The following is a 23,613-nucleotide window of genomic DNA, read 5'->3' on the forward strand; positions in this document are numbered from 1 at the left end:
CTGTGCTGACAAAATCAGCAGTGCAGATCTGTCACCATAGATATTCTGAGGTCAGGCACCAGGACTGCTGTCATCACATACCTGGACCTGCTATGGAGGCGGTGGAATCAGCCCAGATCCCAGGTCCCACCTCAGTGTGCAAGTACCCACAACACTCACAGCTGCTGGCATCAGACCCACCCTAGCCATGGGAGCACCAGTAATCTACTTGGATGTCCCACAGGTGCTGAGTTTACACAGGTCACAGGGCTGACTGGGACAAGGGTCAGATTTCAGCCCTGCCTCTTACTGTGGTCAACTCACAGGTACTGATGGGTTCTCAGAGCAATTAGAGGTGGGGGCCACCCACTGTGAGCAGGCAGAGATTGTGGCTGCAGTGACAGGCCCTATGCCTCTATATCCAAGCTGTAACAATAGGGCTTCTAATGGCGGATCTGGGCTCCACCCTGCAAACACTCTTATTTGCAGCTCGTACCACATTCCTGCCCCTTCAGGCTGTATCTATGAGCCAGTCCCAGTCTTCTCCTCAAGTCTGTCCACTGAAACCCGAGTATCCTTACCCAGCCTCTGTGTGCACCAGCCAAGGCATATCTTGGGAGGGGGAGTGCAGTGATGGGCACGGACCCTCTGTGCTGGTCTCCCTGTCTTCTGCCTGCTGCAAGCTTGCTGGTGCTCTCCTCTGAGCCTCTAAACCTCCCTATCTGTCCCAGTTGATCTCCTGGCTGGTTAAGGGTATTCCCAGGGTGAGGAAACATTTCCTCTTTCACAGCTTCCTCCCAGGGCTGCAGTTCCTATCCTAATTCCTTTTTTTCTTTCTTCCTACTTGGTTATGTGGTGATCTTTCTTACAGTGTTCATTGTATGAGATGTTCTTTCAGAGTTCAGTAGGCAGTCTGCCAGAACTATTCCACACGTAGATGTATTTTTGAAGTATCTATAGGAGGAGGTGAGCTCCACATCCTTCTATTCCATTATTTGGTCTCCCTCGACATATTCATTGTTTTTATTTGATATAATGATTATCAATTTCATTGCTTAGGTTCACTGCTAATATGTAAACCCTTTGAATATATTGTCATCTTCATTGTATTTGTTTTTCAAGTGTTTTAAAATGTTTGTAAATACTATGAGACAGTCTTCTTGAGTGTATCCACTATCATATGTATCTGCTTTTTTTTTTTTTTTTTAAATCTTCCAATTTTATTTTATTTTTAAACTTTACATAATTGTATTAGTTTTGCCAAATATCAAAATGAATCCGCCACAGGTATACATGTGTTCCCCATCCCGAACCCTCCTCCCTCCTCCCTCCCCATACCATCCCTCTGGGCCGTCCCAGTGCACCAGCCCCAAGCATCCAGCATCATGCATCGAACCTGGACTGGCAACTCGTTTCCTACATGATATTTTACATGTTTCATTGCCATTCTCCCAAATCTTCCCACCCTCTCCCTCTCCCACAGAGTCCATAAGACTGTTCTATACATCAGTGTCTCTTTTGCTGTCTCGTACACAGGGTTATTGTTACCATCTTTCTAAATTCCATATATATGCGTTAGAATACTGTATTTATGTTTTTCCTTCTGGCTTACTTCACTCTGTATAATAGGCTCCAGTTTCCTATTATAAAGACACTTTTAAGACTTAAGATTCCAGAATGAAGAATATATTCAATATATATATATTCAATATATCCAATATTCTGGGAGGTGCGTCATAGAGGATCCTGCTGTGATGTATGTCGGAGAGTGTTTTGCCTATGTTCTCCTCTAGGAGTTTTATAGTTTCTGGTCTTACGTTGAGATCTTTAATCCATTTTGAGTTTATTTTTGTGTATGGTGTTAGAAAGTGGTCCAGTTTCATTCTTTTACAAGTGGTTGACCAGATTTCCCAGCACCACTTGTTAAAGAGATTGTCTTTAATCCATTGTATATTCTTGCCTCCTTTGTCAAAGATAAGGTGTCCATATGTGCGTGGATTTATCTCTGGGCTTTCTATTTTATTCCATTGATCAATATTTCTGTCTTTGTGCCAGTACCATACTGTCTTGATAACTGTGGCTTTGTAGTAGAGCCTGAAGTCAGGTAGGTTGATTCCTCCAGTTCCATTCTTCTTTCTCAAGATCGCTTTGGCTATTCGAGGTTTTTTGTATTTCCATACAAATTGTGAAATTATTTGTTCTAGCTCTGTGAAGAATACTGTTGGTAGCTTGATAGGGATCGCGTTGAATCTATAAATTTCTTTGGGTAGTATACTCATTTTCACTATATTGATTCTTCCAATCCATGAACATGGTATATTTCTCCATCTATTAGTGTCCTCTTTGATTTCTTTCACCAGTGTTTTATAGTTTTCTATATATAGGTCTTTAGTTTCTTTAGGTAGATATATTCCTAAGTATTTTATTCTTTCTGTTGCAATGGTGAATGGAATTGTTTCCTTAATTTCTCTTTCTGTTTTCTCATTATTAGTGTATAGGAATGCAAGGGATTTCTGTGTGTTGATTTTATATCCTGCAATTTTACTATAGTCATTGATTAGTTCTAGTAATTTTCTGGTGGACTCTTTAGGGTTTTCTATGTAGAGGATCATGTCATCTGCAAATAGTGAGAGTTTTACTTCTTCTTTTCCAATTTGGATTCCTTTTATTTCTTTTTCTGCTCTGATTGCTGTGGCCAAAACTTCCAAAACTATGTTGAATAGTAATGGTGAAAGTGGGCACCCTTGTCTTGTTCCTGACTTTAGAGGAAATGCTTTCAATTTTTCACCATTGAGGATAATGTTTGCAGTGGGTTTGTCATATATAGCTTTTATTATGTTGAGGTATGTTCCTTCTATTCCTGCTTTCTGGAGAGTTTTTATCATAAATGGGTGTTGAATTTTGTCAAAGGCTTTCTCTGCATCTATTGAGATAATCATATGGTTTTTATTTTTCAATTTGTTAATGTGGTGTATTACATTGATTGATTTGCGGATGTTGAAGAATCCTTGCATCCCTGGGATAAAGCCCACTTGATCATGGTGTATGATCTTTTTAATGTGTTGTTGGATTCTGATTGCTAGAATTTTGTTAAGGATTTTTGCATCTATGTTCATCAGTGATATTGGCCTGTAGTTTTCTTTTTTTGTGGGATCTTTGTCAGGTTTTGGTATTAGGGTGATGGTGGCCTCATAGAATGAGTTTGGAAGTTTACCTTCCTCTGCAATTTTCTGGAAGAGTTTGAGCAGGATAGGTGTTAGCTCTTCTCTAAATTTTTGGTAGAATTCAGCTGTGAAGCCATCTGGACCTGGGCTTTTGTTTGCTGGAAGATTTTTGATTACAGTTTCAATTTCCATGCTTGTGATGGGTCTGTTAAGATTTTCTATTTCTTCCTGGTCCAGTTTTGGAAAGTTGTACTTTTCTAAGAATTTGTCCATTTCTTCCACGTTGTCCATTTTATTGGCATATAATTGTTGATAGTAGTCTCTTATGATCCTTTGTATTTCTGTGTTGTCTGTTGTGATCTCTCCATTTTCGTTTCTAATTTTGTTGATTTGATTTTTCTCCCTTTGTTTCTTGATGAGTCTGGCTAATGGTTTGTCAATTTTATTTATCCTTTCAAAGAACCAGCTTTTGGTTTTGTTGATTTTTGCTATGGTCTCTTTTGTTTCTTTTGCATTTATTTCTGCTCTAATTTTTAAGATTTCTTTCCTTCTACTAACCCTGGGGTTCTTCATTTCTTCCTTTTCTAGTTGCTTTAGGTGTAGAGTTAGGTTATTTATTTGACTTTTTTCTTGTTTCTTGAGGTGTGCCTGTATTGCTATGAACTTTCCCCTTAGGACTGCTTTTACCGTGTCCCACAGGTTTTGGGTTGTTGTGTTTTCATTTTCATTCGTTTCTATGCAAATTTTGATTTCTTTTTTGATTTCTTCTGTGATTTGTTGGTTATTCAGCAGGGTGTTGTTCAGCCTCCATATGTTGGAATTTTTAATAGTTTTTCTCCTGTAATTGAGATCTAATCTTACTGCATTGTGGTCAGAAAAAATGCTTGGAATGATTTCTATCTTTTTGAATTTACCAAGGCTAGCTTTATGGCCCAGGATGTGATCTATCCTGGAGAAGGTTCCATGTGCGCTTGAGAAAAAGGTGAAGTTCATTGTTTTGGGATGAAATGACCTATAGATATCAATTAGGTCTAACTGGTCTATTGTATCGTTTAAAGTTTGTGTTTCCTTGTTAATTTTCTGTTTAGTTGATCTATCCATAGGTGTAAGTGGGGTATTAAAGTCTCCCACTATTATTGTGTTATTGTTAATTTCTCCTTTCATACTTGTTAGCATTTGTCTTACGTACTGTGGTGCTCCCGTGTTGGGTGCATATATATTTATAATTGTTATATCTTCTTCTTGGATTGATCCTTTGATCATTATGTAGTGACCTTCTTTGTCTCTTTTCACAGCCTTTGTTTTAAAGTCTATTTTATCTGATATGAGTATTGCTACTCCTGCTTTCTTTTGGTCCCTATTTGCATGGAAAATCTTTTTCCAGCCCTTCACTTTCAGTCTGTATGTGTCCCCTGTTTTGAGGTGGGTCTCTTGTAGACAACATATGTAGGGGTCTTGTTTTTGTATCCATTCAGCCAGTCTTTGTCTTTTGGTTGGGGCATTCAACCCATTTACGTTTAAGGTAATTACTGATAAGTATGTTCCCATTGCCATTTACTTTATTGTTTTGGGTTCGAGTTTATACACCGTTTTTGTGTTTCCTGTCTAGAGAATATCCTTTAGTATTTGTTGGAGAGCTGGTTTGGTGGTGCAGAATTCTCTCAGCTTTTGCTTGTCTGAAAAGCTTTTGATTTCTCCTTCATACTTGAATGAGATCCTTGCTGGGTACAATAATCTGGGCTGTAGGTTATTTTCTTTCATCATTTTAAGTATGTCTTGCCATTCCCTCCTGGCTTGAAGAGTTTCTATTGAAAGATCAGCTGTTATCCTTATGGGAATTCCCTTGTGTGTTATTTGTTGTTTTTCCCTTGCTGCTTTTAATATTTGTTCTTTGTGTTTGATCTTTGTTAATTTGATTAATATGTGTCTTGGGGTGTTTCTCCTTGGGTTTATCCTGTTTGGGACTCTCTGGGTTTCTTGGACTTGGGTGATTATTTCCTTCCCCATTTTAGGGAAGTTTTCCACTATTATCTCCTCAAGTATTTTCTCATGGTCTTTCTTTTTGTCTTCTTCTTCTGGAACCCCTATGATTCGAATGTTGTAGCGTTTAATATTGTCCTGGAGGTCTCTGAGATTGTCCTCATTTCTTTTAATTCGTTTTTCTTTTATCCTCTCTGATTCATTTATTTCTACCATTCTATCTTCTAATTCACTAATCCTGTCTTCTGCCTCTGTTATTCTACTATTTGTTGCCTCCAGAGTGTTTTTAATTTCACTTATTGCATTATTCATTATATATTGACTCTTTTTTATTTCTTCTAGGTCCTTGTTAAACCTTTCTTGCATCTTCTCAATCCTTGTCTCCAGGCTATTTATCTGTGATTCCATTTTAGTTTCAAGATTTTGGATCAATTTCACTATCATTATTCGGAATTCTTTATCTGGTAGATTCCCTATCTCTTCCTCTTTTGTTTGGTTTGGTGGGCATTTATCCTGTTCCTTTATCTGCTGAGTATTCCTCTGTCTCTTCATCTTGTTTAAATTGCTGAGTTTGGGGTGTCCTTTCTGTATTCTGGCAGTTTGTGGAGTTCTCTTTATTATGGCGTTTCCTCACTGTGTGTGGGTTTGTACAGGTGGCTTGTCAAGGTTTCCTGGTTAGGGAAGCTTGTGTCGGTGTTCTGGTGGGTGAAGCTGTATTTCTTCTCTCTGGAGTGCAATGAAATGTCCAGTAATGAGTTATGAGATGTCTATAGTTTTGGGTGACTTTGGGCAGCCTGTATCTTGAAGCTCAGGGCTGTGTTCCTTTGTTGCTGGACAATTTGCTTGGTATGTCTTGCCCTGGAACTTATTGGCCCTTGTGTGGTGCTTGGTTTCAGTGTCGGTATGGAGGCATTTGATGAGCTCCTGTGAATGAATGTTCCTTGGAGTCAGGAGTTCCCTGAAGTCAGGGTTTGGACTTAAGTCTCCTGCTTCCGATTATCGGTCTTATTTTTACAGTAGTTTCAAAACTTCTCCTTCTATACAGCACCATTGATAAAAAATCTACATTAAAGATGATAAGTTTCTCTACAGTGAGGGTCACTCAGAGAGGTTTACAGGGTTACATGGAGAAGAGAAGAGGGAGGAGGGAGTTAGAGGTGACCCAAATGAGATGGGGTGAATCAATAGTGGAGACAGTGGGCTAGCCAGTAGTCACTTCCTTATGTGCACTCCACAACTGGACCACTCAGAGATGTTCACGGGGTTATACAGAGAAGAGAAGAAGGAGGAAGGTAACAGAGGTGGCCAGAAGGATAAAAGGGGGGAATGAAAAGGAGGGAGACAGATCCAGCCAGTAATCAGTTCCCTAAGTGTTCTCCACCGTCTGGAACACACAGAAATTCACAGAGTTGGGTAGAGTAGAGAGGGGTTAGGGAGGAGACACAGGCGACCTGGTGGAGAAAAAGGAGGGTCCAAAGAGAGAGAGAGCAGTCAAGCCAGTAATCTCACTCCCTAGTGAAAAATGGGTCCTGAAGATTGGGTCCTTAAAGGTACAAAATTGGTAACAAATACATAAAAGCAAAAATTAAAAATCTAGAGTAGAGTTTGGAATTTCAAAAATACGATGTTAAAGAAAAGAAGAAGGAAAAGAAAGAGAGAAAGAACGAACAAACAAAAACAAACAAGGTCGCGAAAATTATAAAGAAAGTACAGGTACAAAATTGATAACTAATACCAGAAAGCGAAAATTAAAAATCTAGAGTAGAGTTTGGAATTTCAAAAATACGATGTTAAAGAAAAGAAGAAGGAAAAGAAAGAGAGAAAAAACGAACAAACAAAAACAAACAAGGTCGCGAAAATTATAAAGAAAGTACAGGTACAAAATTGATAACTAATACCAGAAAGCAAAAATTAAAAATCTAGAGTAGAGTTTGGAATTTCAAAAATACAATGTTAAAAAAAAAAAAAAAAGAAGAAGAAAAATAAAGAGAGAAAACAAACAAACAAATACGAACAATGTCACAAAAATTATAAAGAAAATACAGGTACAAAATTGATATCAAATACCAAAAAGCATAAATTAAAAATCTAGAGTAAAGTTTGGAATTTCAGATATACAATGTTATATAAAAGAAGAAGAGAAAGAAACAGAGAAGAAGAAGAAAAAAAAAAGTCACAGAAATTATATATAAAAAAAAACTATAGGTACAAAATTGATAACATATACCAAAAAGCGGAAATTAAAAATCTAGAGTAGAGTTTGGAATTTCAAAAATACAATGTTAAAGAAAAGAAGGAAAAAACAAAAACAAACAAACAAAAAAAACAAGGTCAAAAAATTATAAAATATATATATATGAAGTTTGCTGAAGAAGAAAAAAGTAGGGTCTTTTTTTTTTTTTTTTTTTGCAAAGTAATAGGTTATAAAAGTGAAAATTAAAGGAACAATAGAGGACTTAAAATTTTTTTTTTTTTAATTAAAAAAAAAAAAGAATGATCGTAAAAATAATAAAAATTTATCTAGGACTTTTTTGTTGTTTTTTTTTTTGTGGGTGTTGTGGGTTCAGTTCATTTTTGGCTAGTTCCTTGGTCAGATTTATATTTCTCAAGATCTATAGGCCCCTTCCTATGTAGTCCGTAGTAACCACAGGGTTTTGATCTATTGCCTGTAGCTTCCAAGGCGTTTCCCTCTGTTATATCTTCTTCTGTTTGCTAGTCTCTTCGGTATCTGGTTTCCGCCCTGACTCAAAGGGCACGGTGGAGGACACTTTTTTTTTTTTTTTTTTTTAGGCTTACTTGTTCAGTCGCGCTGTGGGGAGGGAGGGAGGGATGCTGCAAGCAAATAACACTGGCGTGGGCTCGCAGTGCCTCAGCCACCCTGGGTCTGCCCCCGCTCACGGCGCGTGTAGCCTCCCTGTCCACACTGCTCGGACTCTAGGTTGTTCTGCCGGGAACAATCCGAGGCTGGCCTTGGGCTGCATGCACCTCCCAGGTCCAAGCCGCTCAGGTTCAGGCACCCGGGTAGTCCTCAGAGGCGCAGACTCAGTTGGGCCTGCGTTTTGTGCTCTTCCCAGGTCCGAGCGCCAATTTGCTCTTCCCAGGCGAGCGCCAATGCTGCGACTTATCGCCTCTCCGCCACTCGGTTATCTGGATGTAAAACCGGCGCACCTTCTCAGGCAGATGTTGACCGTCCAGACCCCCAAGAAGTTTTAGTTAGCAAAGAAGCCTGCTTACAATTTTATAGATAATGTCTCTCTGGGGCTGCGATTGCCCCCTTCCGGCTCTGGCTGCCTGTCACCGGAGGGGGAAGGTCTGCAGCCGGCTATCTCTGTTCAGTCCTTTGTTCCGTGCGCGGGCCTGGCGGTCTTAGGTTAGGGCTGGCTTTTCGCGTGGTAGGTATCCCACAGTCTGGTTTGCTAGCCCAAATTATTTCGCTCAGATAGCGCTCAGGGTATTCAGGCCAGATTCTTACTCTCAGCGATGCAGCCCACGCCGCGCCTCCCTGCCCAGCCCCGGTTTGCTAATGGCGGATGCAGGCGTCTGCGCTGCTTCTCTGCTGGGGCAGTTACCGTAGGGCTCGCAATCTGCGAGTTTTAAATTGTTTATTTATTTTTTCTCCCTGTTATGTTGCCCTCTGTGCTTCCAAAGCTCGGCACAGATTCGGCAGTGAGAAGGTTTCCTGATGTTTGGAAACTTCTCTCTTTTTAAGATTCCCTTCCCGGGACGGAACTCCGTCCCTCTTTTGTCTCTTTTTTTTTGTTTTTAACATTTTTTCCTACCTCCTTTCGAAGAGTTGGGTTGCTTTTCTGGGTGCCTGATGTCCTCTGCCGGCATTCAGAAGTTGTTTTGTGGAATTTACTCGACGTTTAAATGCTCTTTTGATGAATTTGTGGGGGAGAAAGTGTTCTCCCCGTCCTACTCCTCCGCCATCTTGGCTCCTCCCTCTCTGTATCTGCTTTTTATAACTAATAAAGATAAGTAATGTTTAGTAGCAGCACATAGACATTTAATTTAATTAGATCTATTCTGAGTTTTCAGTTGTGACTAGCATAGTATACCTTGTGACTTACTTTTTGTTAAATGAATATGTGATGTTGCTTATTATTGAACAATGAATTGCTCAAAGGCACTCTAAGTTGTTTTTCACTCATACTATCTCATTTTATCCCATTCAGGAAAAAAAAAAGAGCTCTTTGTGGAATGTATTATCAGAATTCCTTTTTAGATGAGGAAACTGAGGTCACAGGAAATGTCAATGTAATTGACAAAACTCAGATTTTACTTTTAATTCTGTTTTCAAGGTTTTTCCTTTGTATCGATACTTTACTATCTGAAATAACAAATGGAAAACTGATTAAAGAAATAAGAATGAATTTCTGAAGAGAAGACTGCTAGTGCTTGCTCTAATATATTTTCCAGGGTGATCTTTGCCCTAGCTGTGCTTCTGAGCAGTACTCTAGTAAACAACAGCATGAGCACCATCAACAATGATGCACAGGAGAAAGTACAGTATCCTTCCCAGTTTTATTGAGAAATTGATGAGAATGGAGACCAAATTGGATTTCCCGTCCCTGTGGCTGAGTTGCCTTTGGTGGAACAGTGGGAACCAAGGGCAAAAGAGAATGTTTATAATCATTTTTATGAGGAAAATGTGGGAATTATGGGTAGAAATTTCTTTTTCCTTAACCAAGTCCTAGATATGTGTCAGAGCTCACAGAAATCACCAGGGCCAAGTCCTCTCCACATTGGATGAAGTAGAAAATTCCACAGAGTTTATGAATTTCTTTCCAGACTTTACCTGGGCTGTACTGGATTTCACCCTGAAGTTGAAGGTACACGTTTACCCTATCACAGAAGATGAGTACCTGGACAATGCCTTGCCTTGAAGCTGACTACTAGGCAGTGAGTAGTCAAGTAGAGGGTAGGATCTACTAAATACTGTCCATCATCTCTGGAGTTGCATTTATATTTGAAACTAGATCAAGGGCCATAGATGACTGTGATCTAGGCTGTTATTCCTTGATAAGTTCTAGTGACTACAGTTATGCTCACCCAAGAAGAATAGGGCTTAGCAAAGTGAAATTATTCAAAACTAGTTTGTACTGAAGATGATTTGTACCTTAACATTCAGATACAGTAGGAACTAAGACTTTTCAAGAACCAGATGCTTGCTTCCCTTATTATGCTTCTCCCAGAGACATTGCTTTGCCAACAAAGATCTGTCTAGTCAACGCTATGGTTTTTCTAGTGGTCATGCATGGATGTGAAAGTTGGACTGTGAAGAAAGCTGAGCACCAAAAAATTGATACTTTTGAACTGTGGTGTTGGAGAAGACTCTTGAGAGTCCCTTGGACTGCAAGGGGATCCAACCAGTCCATTCTAAAGAAGATTGGTCCTGGGTGTTCTTTGGAAGGAATGATGCTAAAGCTGAAACTCCAGTACTTTGGCCACCTCATGTGAAAAGTTGACTCATTGGAAAAGACTCTGATGCTGGGAGGGATTAGGGGCAGGAGGAGAAGCGGATGACAGAGGATGAGATGGCTGGATGGCATCACCGACTCGATGGACGTGAGTCTGAGTGAACTCCAGGAGTTGGTGATGGACAGGGAGGCCTGGTGTGCTGTAATTCACGGGGTTGCAAAGAGTCGGACACAACTGAGCAACTGAACTGAACTAATTTGAGTTGAGAAAAACAATGACATAATTGTTAGGCATAAAATAATAATGAAAGATATTTCCATCAGTTTTTATTCTTCTCAAGGAAGGGTATAACTTTCTAGAGTGTAGATAGGAAGGACATAACTTTCTAGAGTGTGGATAGGAAGGCTATAACTTTCTAAAGTGTGGATAGTTGTATCTTCTACAAAAAGTGACTTTAAACCTTAAAAAACCTGATGATCTTCTTTCAATCTATACTTTTTCATTATTTCTGATAACAACCAGATCTTTCATTTTATTTTCCTCATCATATCATTCTTTTTATTTTAACATATTCAGTCACTATTTAGTCATATTTAGTTACTTGGTCACTATTTTAAATTAGTAAGTCATTGTAATGAATTACATTTAAAGGTGGGTGAGTACTTGAAAAAAGTGCTGTGTTTATGGAGTAGTGGTAAGTTCTTCAAATTACATTTAGGTTCCTTTTAGTCTTCAGAGTTTCTACCCAAAATGGCTAGTCTTATTTTTATTATGTGAATTCAATCAATGAAGTTTTCCTTAACTGAACATGGTGTCTATGTCCCATGTTAATCATTACTCCATTACTTTTGTTTGTAGTTCTTCTTCATTTTGTTCCTATGATTTACTTCCTAGATGAGTTGGAGTAAACTGGAAATTGATATTTGATTATCATTCATTAAATCTTTTATTTGATAAACATCTAATGAACTGAGTACCATGTGTATTTCTGTGCATTGAAGATGTAAGTTTCTTTACTCGGAGCTGCTGTTTCCTAAAATTGCTCTCCAGGGATATGCCATTCATGTGAGTTTGATTTTTAATTTTTATGTATATGTTAGAGGAGTTCTATGAGAATAGAAGACTCCAAAGATAAAAAAAAATCCCCACTCATAAAAATTTTAGTGGCCTTATGCCAAGACTCTGTTGTTTTCTTTCTTCTTTAGGTCAGAATTCCAAAGTTAAAAATTCCAACATATCCAGGGAGTTTATCGGGCATCTTTTTTCCAAAATGGAAGTGTTTCATCTTTAACCAGCCAGTACATGAAAAGGAATTCCTAGCCCATATTGAGGAAATTTTGGAAAGCCAAGTGGATCCTACATTCAAGGAACAATCAAATAATTTCTGTTCATGTATCTTTATCTATGCAAGGACCAAGACCCTCAGGGAAGGGGTGAAGGTCACTAGAAATGGCGAGTTTCCTTTTTCAAAATTATATTTCTGTGTGGCCTGTTATGTGTTGACTATTTATAATATATTTTCTTTAGTAGTTTTGCTTCATTGTATGTAGAAGTGTGTAGTTATTTTAATTTTATTTTATTTTTAAACTTTACAATATTGTATTAGTTTTGCCAAATATCGAAATGAATCCGCCACAGGCACACCCACGTTCCCCATCCTGACCCACCTCCCTCCTCCCTCCCCTACCCTCCCTCTGGGTCGTCCCAGTGCACCAGCCCCAAGCATCCAGTACCGTGCATCGAACCTGGACTGGCGACTCGTTTCATACATGATATTATACATGTGTCAATGCTATTTTCCCAAATCTCCCCACCCTCTCCCTCTCCCACAGAGTCCATAAGACTGATCTATACATCGGTGTCTCTTTTGCTGTCTCGTACACAGGGTTATTGTTTCCATCTTTCTAAATTCCATATATATGTGTTAGTATACTGTATTGGTGTTTTTCTTTCTGGCTTACTTCACTCTGTATAATAGGTTCCAGTTTTATCCATCTCATTAGAACTGATTCAAATGTATTCTTTTTAATGGCTGAGTAATACTCCATTGTGTATATGTACCACAGCTTTCTTATCCATTCATCTGCTGATGGGCATCTAGGTTGCTTCCATGTCCTGGCTATTATAAACAGTGCTGCGATGAACATTGGGGTACACGTGTCTCTTTCCCTTCCGGTTTCCTCAGTGTGTATGCCCAGCAGTGGGATTGCTGGATCATAAGGCAGTTCTATTTCCAGTTTTTTAAGGAATCTCCACACTGTTCTCCATAGTGGCAGTACTAGTTTGCATTCCCACCAACAGTGCAAGAGGGTTCCCTTCTCTCCACACCCTCTCCAGCATTTATTGCTTGTAGACTTTTGGATTGCAGCCATTCTGACTGGCGTGAAATGGTACCTCATAGTGGTTTTGATTTGCATTTCTCTGATAATGAGTGATGTTGAGCATCTTTTCATGTGTTTGTTAGCCATCTGTATGTCTTCTTTGGAGAAATGTCTATTTAGTTCTTTGGCCCATTTTTTGATTGGGTCATTTATTTTTCTGGAGTTGAGCTGTAGGAGTTGCTTGTATATTTTTGAGATTAGTTGTTTGTCAGTTGCTTCATTTGCTATTATTTTCTCCCATTCTGAAGGCTGCCTTTTCACCTTGCTAATAGTTTCCTTTGTTGTGCAGAAGCTTTTAAGTTTAATTAGGTCCCATTTGTTTATTTTTGCTTTTATTTCCAATATTCTGGGAGGTGGGTCATAGAGGATCCTGCTGTGATGTATGTCAGAGAGTGTTTTGCCTATGTTCTCCTCTAGGAGTTTTATAGTTTCTGGTCTTACGTTGAGATCTTTAATCCATTTTGAGTTTATTTTTGTGTATGGTGTTAGAATGTGGTCTAGTTTCATTCTTTTACAAGTGGTTGACCAGTTTTCCCAGCACCACTTGTTAAAGAGATTGTCTTTAATCCATTGTATATTCTTGCCTCCTTTGTCAAAGATAAGGTGTCCATATGTGCGTGGATTTATCTCTGGGCTTTCTATTTTGTTCCATTGACCAATATTTGTCTTTGTGTCAGTACCATACTGTCTTGATAACTGTGGCTTTGTAATAGAGCCTGAAGTCAGGCAGGTTGATTCCTCCAGTTCCATTCTTCTTTCTCAAGATAGCTTTGGCTATTCGAGGTTTTTTGTTTTTCCATACAAATTGTGAAATTATTTGTTCTAGCTCTGTGAAGAATACCATTGGTAGCTTGATAGGGATTGCATTGAATCTCTAAATTTCTTTGGGTAGTATACTCATTTTCACTATATTGATTCTTCCAATCCACGAACATGGTATATTTCTCCATCTATTAGTGTCCTTTTTGATTTCTTTCACCAGTGTTTTATAGTTTTCTATATATAGGTCTTTGGTTTCTTTAGGTAGATATATTCCTAAGTATTTTATTCTTTCCGTTGCAATGGTGAATGGAATTGTTTCCTTAATTTCTCTTTCAGTTTTCTCATTATTAGTGTATAGGAATGCAAGGGATTTCTGTGTGTTGATTTTATATCCTGCTATATAATCATTGATTAGTTCTAGTAATTTTCTGGTAGAGTCTTTAGGGTTTTCTATGTAAAGGATCATGTCATGTGCAAACAGTGAGAGTTTTACTTCTTCTTTTCCAATTTGGATTCCTTTTATTTCTTTTTCTGCTCTGATTGCTGTGGCCAAAACTTCCAAAACTATGTTGAATAGTAATGGTGAAAGTGGGCACCCTTGTCTTGTTCCTGACTTCAGAGGAAATGCTTTCAATTTTTCACCATTGAGGATAATGTTTGCTGTGGGTTTGTCATATATAGCTTTTATTATGTTGAGGTATGTTCCTTCTATTCCTGCTTTCTGGAGAGTTCTTATCATAAATGGATGTTGAATTTTGTCAAAGGCTTTCTCTGCATCTATTGAGATAATCATATGGTTTTTGTTTTTCAATTTGTTAATGTGGTGTATTACATTGATTGATTTGCAGATATTGAAGAATCCTTGCATCCCTGGGATAAAGCCCACTTGATCATGGTGTATGATCTTTTTAATGTGTTGTTGGATTCTGATTGCTAGAATTTTGTTAAGGATTTTTGCATCTATGTTCATCAGTGATATTGGCCTGTAGTTTTCTTTTTTTGTGGGATCTTTGTGAGGTTTTGGTATTAGGGTGATGGTGGCCTCATAGAATGAGTTTGGAAGTTTACCTTCCTCTGCAATTTTCTGTAAGAGTTTGAGCAGGATAGGTGTTAGCTCTTCTCTAAATTTTTGGTAGAATTCAGCTGTGAAGCCGTCTCGACCTGGGCTTTTGTTTGCTGGAAGATTTTTGATTACAGTTTCAATTTCCGTGCTTGTGATGGGTCTGTTAAGATTTTCTATTTCTTCCTGGTCCAGTTTTGGAAAGTTGTACTTTTCTAAGAATTTGTCCATTTCCTCCACGTTGTCCATTTTATTGGCATATAATTATTGATAGTAGTCTCTTATGATCCTTTGTATTTCTGTGTTGTCTGTTGTGATCTCTCCATTTTCATTTCTAATTTTATTGATTTGATTTTTCTCCCTTTCTTTCTTGATGAGTCTGGCTAATGGTTTGTCAATTTTATTTATCCTTTCAAAGAACCAGCTTTTGGCTTTGTTGATTTTTGCTATGGTCTCTTTTGTTTCTTTTGCATTTATTTCTGCCCTAATTTTTAAGATTTCTTTCCTTCTACTAACCCTGGGGTTCTTCATTTCTTCCTTTTCTAGTTGCTTTAGGTGTAGGGTTAGGTTATTTATTTGAGTTTTTTCTTGTTTCTTTAGGTATGCCTGTATTGCTGTGAACTTTCCCCTTAGGACCGCTTTTAAAGTGTCCCACAGGTTTTGTGTTGTGTTTTCATTTTAATTAGTTTCTATGTAAATTTTGATTTCTTTTTTGATTTGTTCTGTGATTTGTTGGTTATTCAGCAGGGTGTTGTTCATCCTCCATATGTTGGAATTTTTAATAGTTTTTCTCCTGTAATTGAGATCTAATCTTACTGCATTGTGGTCAGAAAAGATGCTTGGAATGATTTCTATTTTTTTGAATTTACCAAGGCTAGATTTATGGCCCAGGATGTGATCTATCCTGGAGAAGGTTCCATGTACGCTTGAGAAAAAGGTGAAATTCACTGTTTTGGGATGAAATGTCCTGTAGATATCAATTAGGTCTAACTTGTCTATTGTTTCATTTAACATTTGTGTTTCCTTGTTAATTTTCTGTTTAGTTGATCTATCCATAGGTGTGAGTGGGGTATTAAAGTCTCCTACTATTATTGTGTTATTGTTAATTTCTCCTTTCATACTTGTTAGCATTTGTCTTACATATTGCGGCGCTCCCGTGTTGGGTGCATATATATTTATAATTGTTATATCTTCTTTTTGGATTGATCCTTTGATCATTATGTAGTGACCATCTTTGTCTCTTTTCACAGCCTTTGTTTTAAAGTCTATTTTATCTGATATAAGTATTGCTACTCCTGCTTTCTTTTGGTCCCTATTTGCATGGAAAATCTTTTTCCAGCCCTTCACTTTCAGTCTGTATGTGTCCCCTGTTTTGAGGTGGGTCTCTTGTAGACAACATATGTAGGGGTCTTGTTTTTGTATCCATTCAGCCAGTCTTTGTCTTTTGGTTGGGGCATTCAACCCATTTACATTTAAGGTAATTACTGATAAGTATGATCCCGTTGCCATTTACTTTATTGTTTTGGGTTCGAGTTTATACACTGTTTTTGTGTTTTCTGTCTAGAGAATATCCTTTAGTATTTGTTGGAGAGCTGGTTTGGTGGTGCTGAATTGTCTCAGCTTTTGCTTGTCTGAGAAGCTTTTGATTTCTCCTTCATATTTGAATGAAATCCTTGCTGGGTACAATAATCTGGGCTGTAGGTTATTTTCTTTCATCGCTTTAAGTGTGTCTTGCCATTCCCTCCTGGCTTGAAGAGTTTCTATTGAAAGATCAGCTGTTATCCTAATGGGAATTCCCTTGTGTGTTGTTGTTTTTCCCTTGCTGCTTTTAATATTTGTTCTTTGTGTTTGATCTTTGTTAATTTGATTAATATGTGTCTTGGGGTGTTTCACCTTGGGTTTATCCTGTTTGGGACTCTCTGGGTTGCTTGGACTTGGGTGATTATTTCCTTCCCCATTTTAGGGAAGTTTTCAACTATTATCTCCTCAAGTATTTTCTCATGGTCTTTCTTTTTGTCTTCTTCTTCTGGGACCCCTATGATTCGAATGTTGTAGCGTTTAATATTGTCCTGGAGGTCTCTGAGATTGTCCTCATTTCTTTTAAATCGTTTTTCTTTTATTCTCTCTGATTCATTTATTTCTACCATTCTATCTTCTAATTCACTAATCCTATCTTCTGCCTCTGTTATTCTACTATTTGTTGCCTCCAGAGTGTTTTTAATTTCATTTATTGCATTATTCATTATATATTGACTCTCTTTTATTTCTTCTAGGTCCTTGTTAAACCTTTCTTGCATCTTCTCAATCTTTGTCTCCAAGCTATTTATCTGTGACTCCATGTTGATTTCAAGATTTTGGGTCAATTTCACTATCATTATTTGGAATTTTTTATCAGGTAGATTCCCTATCTCTTCCTCTTTAGTTTGGTTTGGTGGGCATTTATCCTGTTCCTTTATCTGCTGGTATTCCTCTGTCTCTTCATCTTGTTTAAATTGCTGAGTTTGGGGTGTCCTTTCTGTATTCTGGCAGTTTGTGGAGTTCTATTTATTGTGGCGTTTCCTCGCTCTGTGTGGGTTTGTACAGGTGCCTTGTCAAGGTTTCTTGGTTAGGGAAGTTTGTGTCGGTGTTCTGGTGAGTGGAGCTGTATTTCTTCTCTTTCCTTTCGAAGACTTGGGTTGCTTTTCTGGGTGCCTGATGTCCTCTGCCAGCATTCAGAAGTTGTTTTGTGGAATTTACTCAGCATTTAAATGTTCTTTTGATGAATTTGTGGGGGAGAAAGTGTTCTCCCCGTTCTACTCCTCTGCCATCTTAGCTCCTCCCCCAGAAGTGTGTAGTTATTTTAAAAAGTGTCATGCCTCAGAGATAAATATGTAAATGTTTTAGAAATTCTTTGTCATTATGGGATTAACAAATTCCTTTCCAAAACCCTTGTCACTGCTATCTGGGGTTGCTGGAGGGAGGAGGGAGGAGGGTTCAGGATGGGGAACACATGTATACCTGTGGCAGATTCATTTTAATATATGGCAAAACCAATACAATATTGTAAAGTTAAATAAAATAAAATTAAAAAAATAAATAAAAGTTGAAAACTGAAAAAAAAGAAAAATACCACCATTGGTAATAAAATCACTAACTGGGTATGAAAATAGAGTATATTGTCTTCTCAGGGAAAGTTCTATACTATGTCTTTTTCTCAAGGAGATTTCTTAAGAGTTTAAATCAGTCCATGGCACAAAGACAGAAATATTGATCAATGGAACAAAATAGAAAGCCCAGAGATAAATCCACACACCTATGGACACCTTATCTTTGACAAAGGAGGCAAGAATATACAATGGATTAAAGACAATCTCTTTAACAAGTGGTGCTGGGAAAACTGGTCAACCACTTGTAAAAGAATGAAACTAGACCACATTCTAACACCATACACAAAAATAAACTCAAAATGGATTAAAGATCTCAACGTAAGACCAGAAACTATAAAACTCCTAGAGGAGAACATAGGCAAAACACTCTCCGACATACATCACAGCAGGATCCTCTATGACCCACCTCCCAGAATATTGGAAATAAAAGCAAAAATAAACAAATGGGACCTAATTAAACTTAAAAGCTTCTGCACAACAAAGGAAACTATTAGCAAGGTGAAAAGGCAGCCTTCAGAATGGGAGAAAATAATAGCAAATGAAGCAACTGACAAACAACTAATCTCAAAAATATACAAGCAACTCCTACAGCTCAACTCCAGAAAAATAAATGACCCAATCAAAAAATGGGCCAAAGAACTAAATAGACATTTCTCCAAAGAAGACATACAGATGGCTAACAAACACATGAAAAGATGCTCAACATCACTCATTATCAGAGAAATGCAAATCAAAACCACTATGAGGTACCATTTCACGCCAGTCAGAATGGCTGCAATCCAAAAGTCTACAAGCAATAAATGCTGGAGAGGGTGTGGAGAGAAGGGAACCCTCTTGCACTGTTGGTGGGAATGCAAACTAGTACTGCCACTATGGAGAACAGTGTGGAGATTCCTTAAAAAACTGGAAATAGAACTGCCTTATGATCCAGCAATCCCACTGCTGGGCATACACACTGAGGAAACTGGAAGGGAAAGAGACACGTGTACCCCAATGTTCATCGCAGCACTGTTTATAATAGCCAGGACATGGAAGCAACCTAGATGCCCATCAGCAGATGAATGGATAAGAAAGCAGTGGTACATATACACAATGGAGTATTACTCAGCCATTAAAAAGAATACATTTGAATCAGTTCTAATGAGATGGATAAAACTGGAACCTATTATACAGAGTGAAGTAAGCTAGAAAGAAAAACACCAATACAGTATACTAACACATATATATGGAATTTAGAAAGATGGAAACAATAACCCTGTGTACGAGACAGCAAAAGAGACACCGATGTATAGATCAGTCTTATGGACTCTGTGGGAGAGGGAGAGGGTGGGGAGATTTGGGAAAATAGCATTGACACATGTATAATATCATGTATGAAACGAGTCGCCAGTCCAGGTTCGATGCACAGTACTGGATGCTTGGGGCTGGTGCACTGGGACGACCCAGAGGGAGGGTAGGGGAGGGAGGAGGGAGGTGGGTCAGGATGGGGAACGTGGGTGTGCCTGTGGCGGATTCATTTTGATGTTTGGCAGAGCTAATACAATATTGTAAAGTTTAAAAATAAAATAAAAAATTTAAAAAAAAAGTGTTTAAATCAGTCCAAAATAACTATTAGTTTCTGAGTCCCTGAAAATCCATAAACAGTTTAGGAATTAAGAATAAACATTATTTTTATTATCTTGTAGAATTTATTTGTGCAGTTTATATTCTTCTTTTAATTTGTGTTAACCTGAAATAATTTTTCTCAGACACCTCTAATTATGTTAGATGAAGATAGATATTTAATATTTTTTAATGTTATGAACTGGAGAATAATAAAGAGTGTGAAAATGAAGGTGATGACAGTGGAAATAAGTAGGGGTGTGTGTGTATGTGTGTGTGTGTGTGTGTGAATGTGTGTGTCTGGTTTAAGAATTGCAATTTCACAACCTTGAATCTCACTGAGTCAGAACTTGATATTTATTCATATTTCTGCTTTATTCAGGGCTTGGTATTCTGGTGGTAACTTAGGTGGATGCCATTAATACTGAAACAATTCCTTGTTTGGAGAATGCAGTGACAACTCTGGCCCAGCTGGAGAACTCAGCAGCTGTGCAGAAGGCAGCTGATCACTACAGTGAGCAGACGGCCCACTGAATGAGCCTCCCTGTAGACACGCTCCAGGAGCTGCTGGAGGTGCACATAACCTGTGAAAGGGAAGCCATTGTCATCTTCATGGGTGTGCTCCTTCAAGGATGACCAATAGAAATTCCAGAAGAAGCTCATGGTACTTTGTCTTAGCATTTGTCCTTTTCGATTCTTGCCCTTCTAGAGTGATGCCTGGGGTTTATCTGCTATTCAGGGCAAAGTAGTCTGGATTCTCATGAGAGAGAGAGAATGCTAGAGGACTATATTTCCTTCTTTTTCCTTAAAGCTGGGGAAAGTTTTCAGGATCTCTCTGATTTCTCAAGCAAATGTAGCATTGAGCATTGATTTCTCCTTTAGTGATTGTGGCATGGTTCCAGAACTCCACTAAGTCATTCCTGAGATGGTTGTTCCCTGGGTATAATCATTCCTATTCCTAGATAGGAGACAGATGTTGAGATGGTTGGATGGCATCACTGACTCCATGGACACGAGTCTGAGCAAACTTCAGGAAATAGTGAAGGACAGGCAAGCCTGGTGTGCTGCAGTCCATGGAGTCACAAAGAGTTGGACACGACTGAACAACATTCCTTGTTACTTGATTTCCATGGGCAAACTTTCTTAACAAAAGCAAGTTTGTTATATTTACTTTCTTTACTAGTTGTCATTGTTTTATTGAAGACAGAGCCATGGGATGTTATAGCTACTAGGAATGATAGAGAAGAGATAACTGCAGTATTTTACAGATCGGGAACCTGAGGCTCAGGGAAGTTAAGAAACTTTTTCATACTCTTGCAGAGGTTTCAGTGTGTGCATGCATACTTAGTCTCTTCAGTCATGTCCGACTCTTTGTGGTCCTATGGACTATAGCCCACCAGGTTCTCCTGTCCATGGGATTCTCCAGGAAAGAATACTGGAGTGGGTTGCCATGCCCTTCTCCATGGGATCTTCCCAACCCAGGGATTGAACCCACATCTCTTATGTTTCCTGCATTGGCAGGCAGGTTCTTTACCACTTGTGCCACCTGGGAAGACTGCAGGGTTTCAGAGTTGGGAATAAACATCTGTATTTTGGCTACATTGCTTGTGTGGCTCCACTGCAATGATTTTTTTTTCATGAGGACCACCTTAGACCAATTCTTCTACCATATTCCTTGGAAATTTATCTTCTCTGTTCCTTGCTTCTGGTGACATTCCTCTACATTTACCCTGTAGGCACTTATAAAGAATAAGGAAGGTTTCTTGCTGCAGAATGAAGAGGCATCTTCTAAATACTGCCAGGCTAAACTTGATCTGCTTTCAAAGGCCCTAATGAAAAGTATTTCAGAAGGCAGTTTCTCTGTTCCTGGAGGGAACAAACTCTACAGGAAAGCAATGGAAAGGTTACAATGGGACTATTTCCATGTGCCCAGGAAAGGAGTGAAGGTGAGGAACAAGGGGATCATGGTGAGCCTACAGAATAGAGTTCAGGGGGTCTCCTGAAAATCTGAGAGCAAAACACCATGTGTGGATAATGAGAAAGCATGGGGATATCATGACAGGTTTCGTTTTTAAGGCCCACTACATGGCATTTATCCCTGAAGAGAAATGTCCATCCTCCCCGCCCCCCGCCCCCACCCCTCCACCACCCCCCCCCCGCCCCGGCCACCGAAATGGATTTCTAAAATCACAAGAGACAGAACAGAAATTATTCATTTCTTCATATAACAAAGTAACATTTTATGTGCCACATGTTGAGGATTTATGATGCAGTCAGAATCTTTGTATTCAAGGCTAGATTAAAATGCAAGAGGAAGTCAAATAAATAGACAAATGCATATAAAGGGATAGCACTTTATGTAACTGTGATCCTGGGCTTCACTGATGGTGATAATAAACCTAATGATAATAACACACCAGAGTATATTGAACCATTATTGCCTAGAGGCATACTGCTAAGCTGTTTCTCTAAACATTTTAATTTAATCCTGGTAAAAATGTTTCATAACATTTATAAAAATCTACTTTTATAGATGTTACAGATCTAGGAGGCACAGGGTGGCTAAATAACTTGCCTAAAGTTACACACCTGACAAGAGGCAGTAGAGAACAGCAGCATATATTAGAGTCTGATTTTCACATTGGGCACATAGTTTAGGAAAATTCCCTGGAAAAGGAGGGGGATATAAGTTGAAATATTTTTCAAGTTGAGATGTTATTCAAAGGGAAGAGCCCCAGGTAAATGTGCAAACATACGACATTGTGAGTTTGTACAACTGCATGTATTCCTGACTCCTTGATACCTGGAGCAGATGAAAGGAAATATCACTGGGCAGGGGACTGGAGGGTTGCCATTTCCTATTCCAGGGGAGCTTCCCTAGCAGCCGAGCAAAATTCACACCCTAATGGTGTGTGAATGTTAGTAAGATTGGGAACTATCGTTCCTCTCACTGTCCAGATCTAACTCAGAAGATATTCTCTGCTGTAAATATTATCCTTTGATGATCTAATGCTTCTGCTGCTGCTAAGTTGCTTCAGTTGTGTCAGACTCTGTGCGACCCCACAGATGGCAGCCCACCAGGCTCCCCCGTCCCTGGGATTCTCCAGGCAAGAACACTGGAGTGGGTTACCATTTCCTTCTCCGTGATGATCTAATAAGAGAGAATAATTATATGTGTCAAACAGATAATTTAACAAAGTTCTTAAATATAAAATCTGATTCTTGAAAAAATAAGAATTTTCAAACTTTGCATTTTCCTCTCTTACCTTCCTTTAGGTTCAAATCAATCTGCTTATTGAAGGAGTTAGTGGGAAAGCTGAGGGGATGAAAGCAGAGATGAATCATCTCAGAAACAATTGAGAAGACGAAAAAGGATAAAGCTCCTTGGATTTCACAGACCTTGGACACAATTGCCACTGAAGCACCTGCAATTCTGTCTGCTCCTGATAAACTAATTGGCCAGGGTCTGAAGGACCGGAGCTCACTGGTTAAATAGGATTAGCTTTTATTTTAAGTATATCACAGAATGTGGGTATATGCTCCACCCTAATTTTGGCATGCATGTTTTTTAGTTTCATTCTGAAAGCTTTTAAGCATAAAAAGTGCCTACTAGATGATATCACTGCCTGACACACTTTACATAGACTAAATGTTGGTTTTACCAGTTAGTTTAAAGGGAAAAACAGATAACTTTATACCAGGAGTTGGAAAACTTTGGCTTCTAGACCAAATCTGCCCTGCTGCCTCTTTGTCTAAAAAAACTTTATTGGCACACTACCATACTCATTCATTGCATATTGTCTCTGGCTGCTTTCATGCCACAACAGCAGAATTGAATAGTTTCCACAAACATAGTTTGACTCACAAAATCAAGTTATTTCCTTTTGTTTCCTTGACAGAAAAAGTTTGCCACCTGCTGTTTTAAAAGGTTGAAAGATACTAAATTTGCAATAGAGGTAAAAATTACCTTGAAAAAAAGGTGTCAAGAATGCCACTGAAAATCACAAAAGAAGAATCATATAGTTTAAATATATTAAAACCAATTCTCCTCTAATTTGTTTGTAAATTTAATGTGTTCTGTAGTAAAAATATGTTTTTGTAAAGAGAGGTAGACTACT

General features: G+C 38.5%; 1 pseudogene; it reads left to right on the top strand.

The window, feature by feature from the left end:
* The first annotated feature begins 425 nt into the window (after positions 1-425).
* LOC109556815 (guanylate-binding protein 6-like) lies at positions 426-22,855 on the top strand (annotated as a pseudogene).
* Positions 22,856-23,613: the final 758 nt, after the last annotated feature.

The sequence above is a fragment of the Bos indicus genome, chromosome 3 (assembly GCF_029378745.1).
Source record: "Bos indicus isolate NIAB-ARS_2022 breed Sahiwal x Tharparkar chromosome 3, NIAB-ARS_B.indTharparkar_mat_pri_1.0, whole genome shotgun sequence".
NCBI lineage: Eukaryota > Metazoa > Chordata > Mammalia > Artiodactyla > Bovidae > Bos > Bos indicus.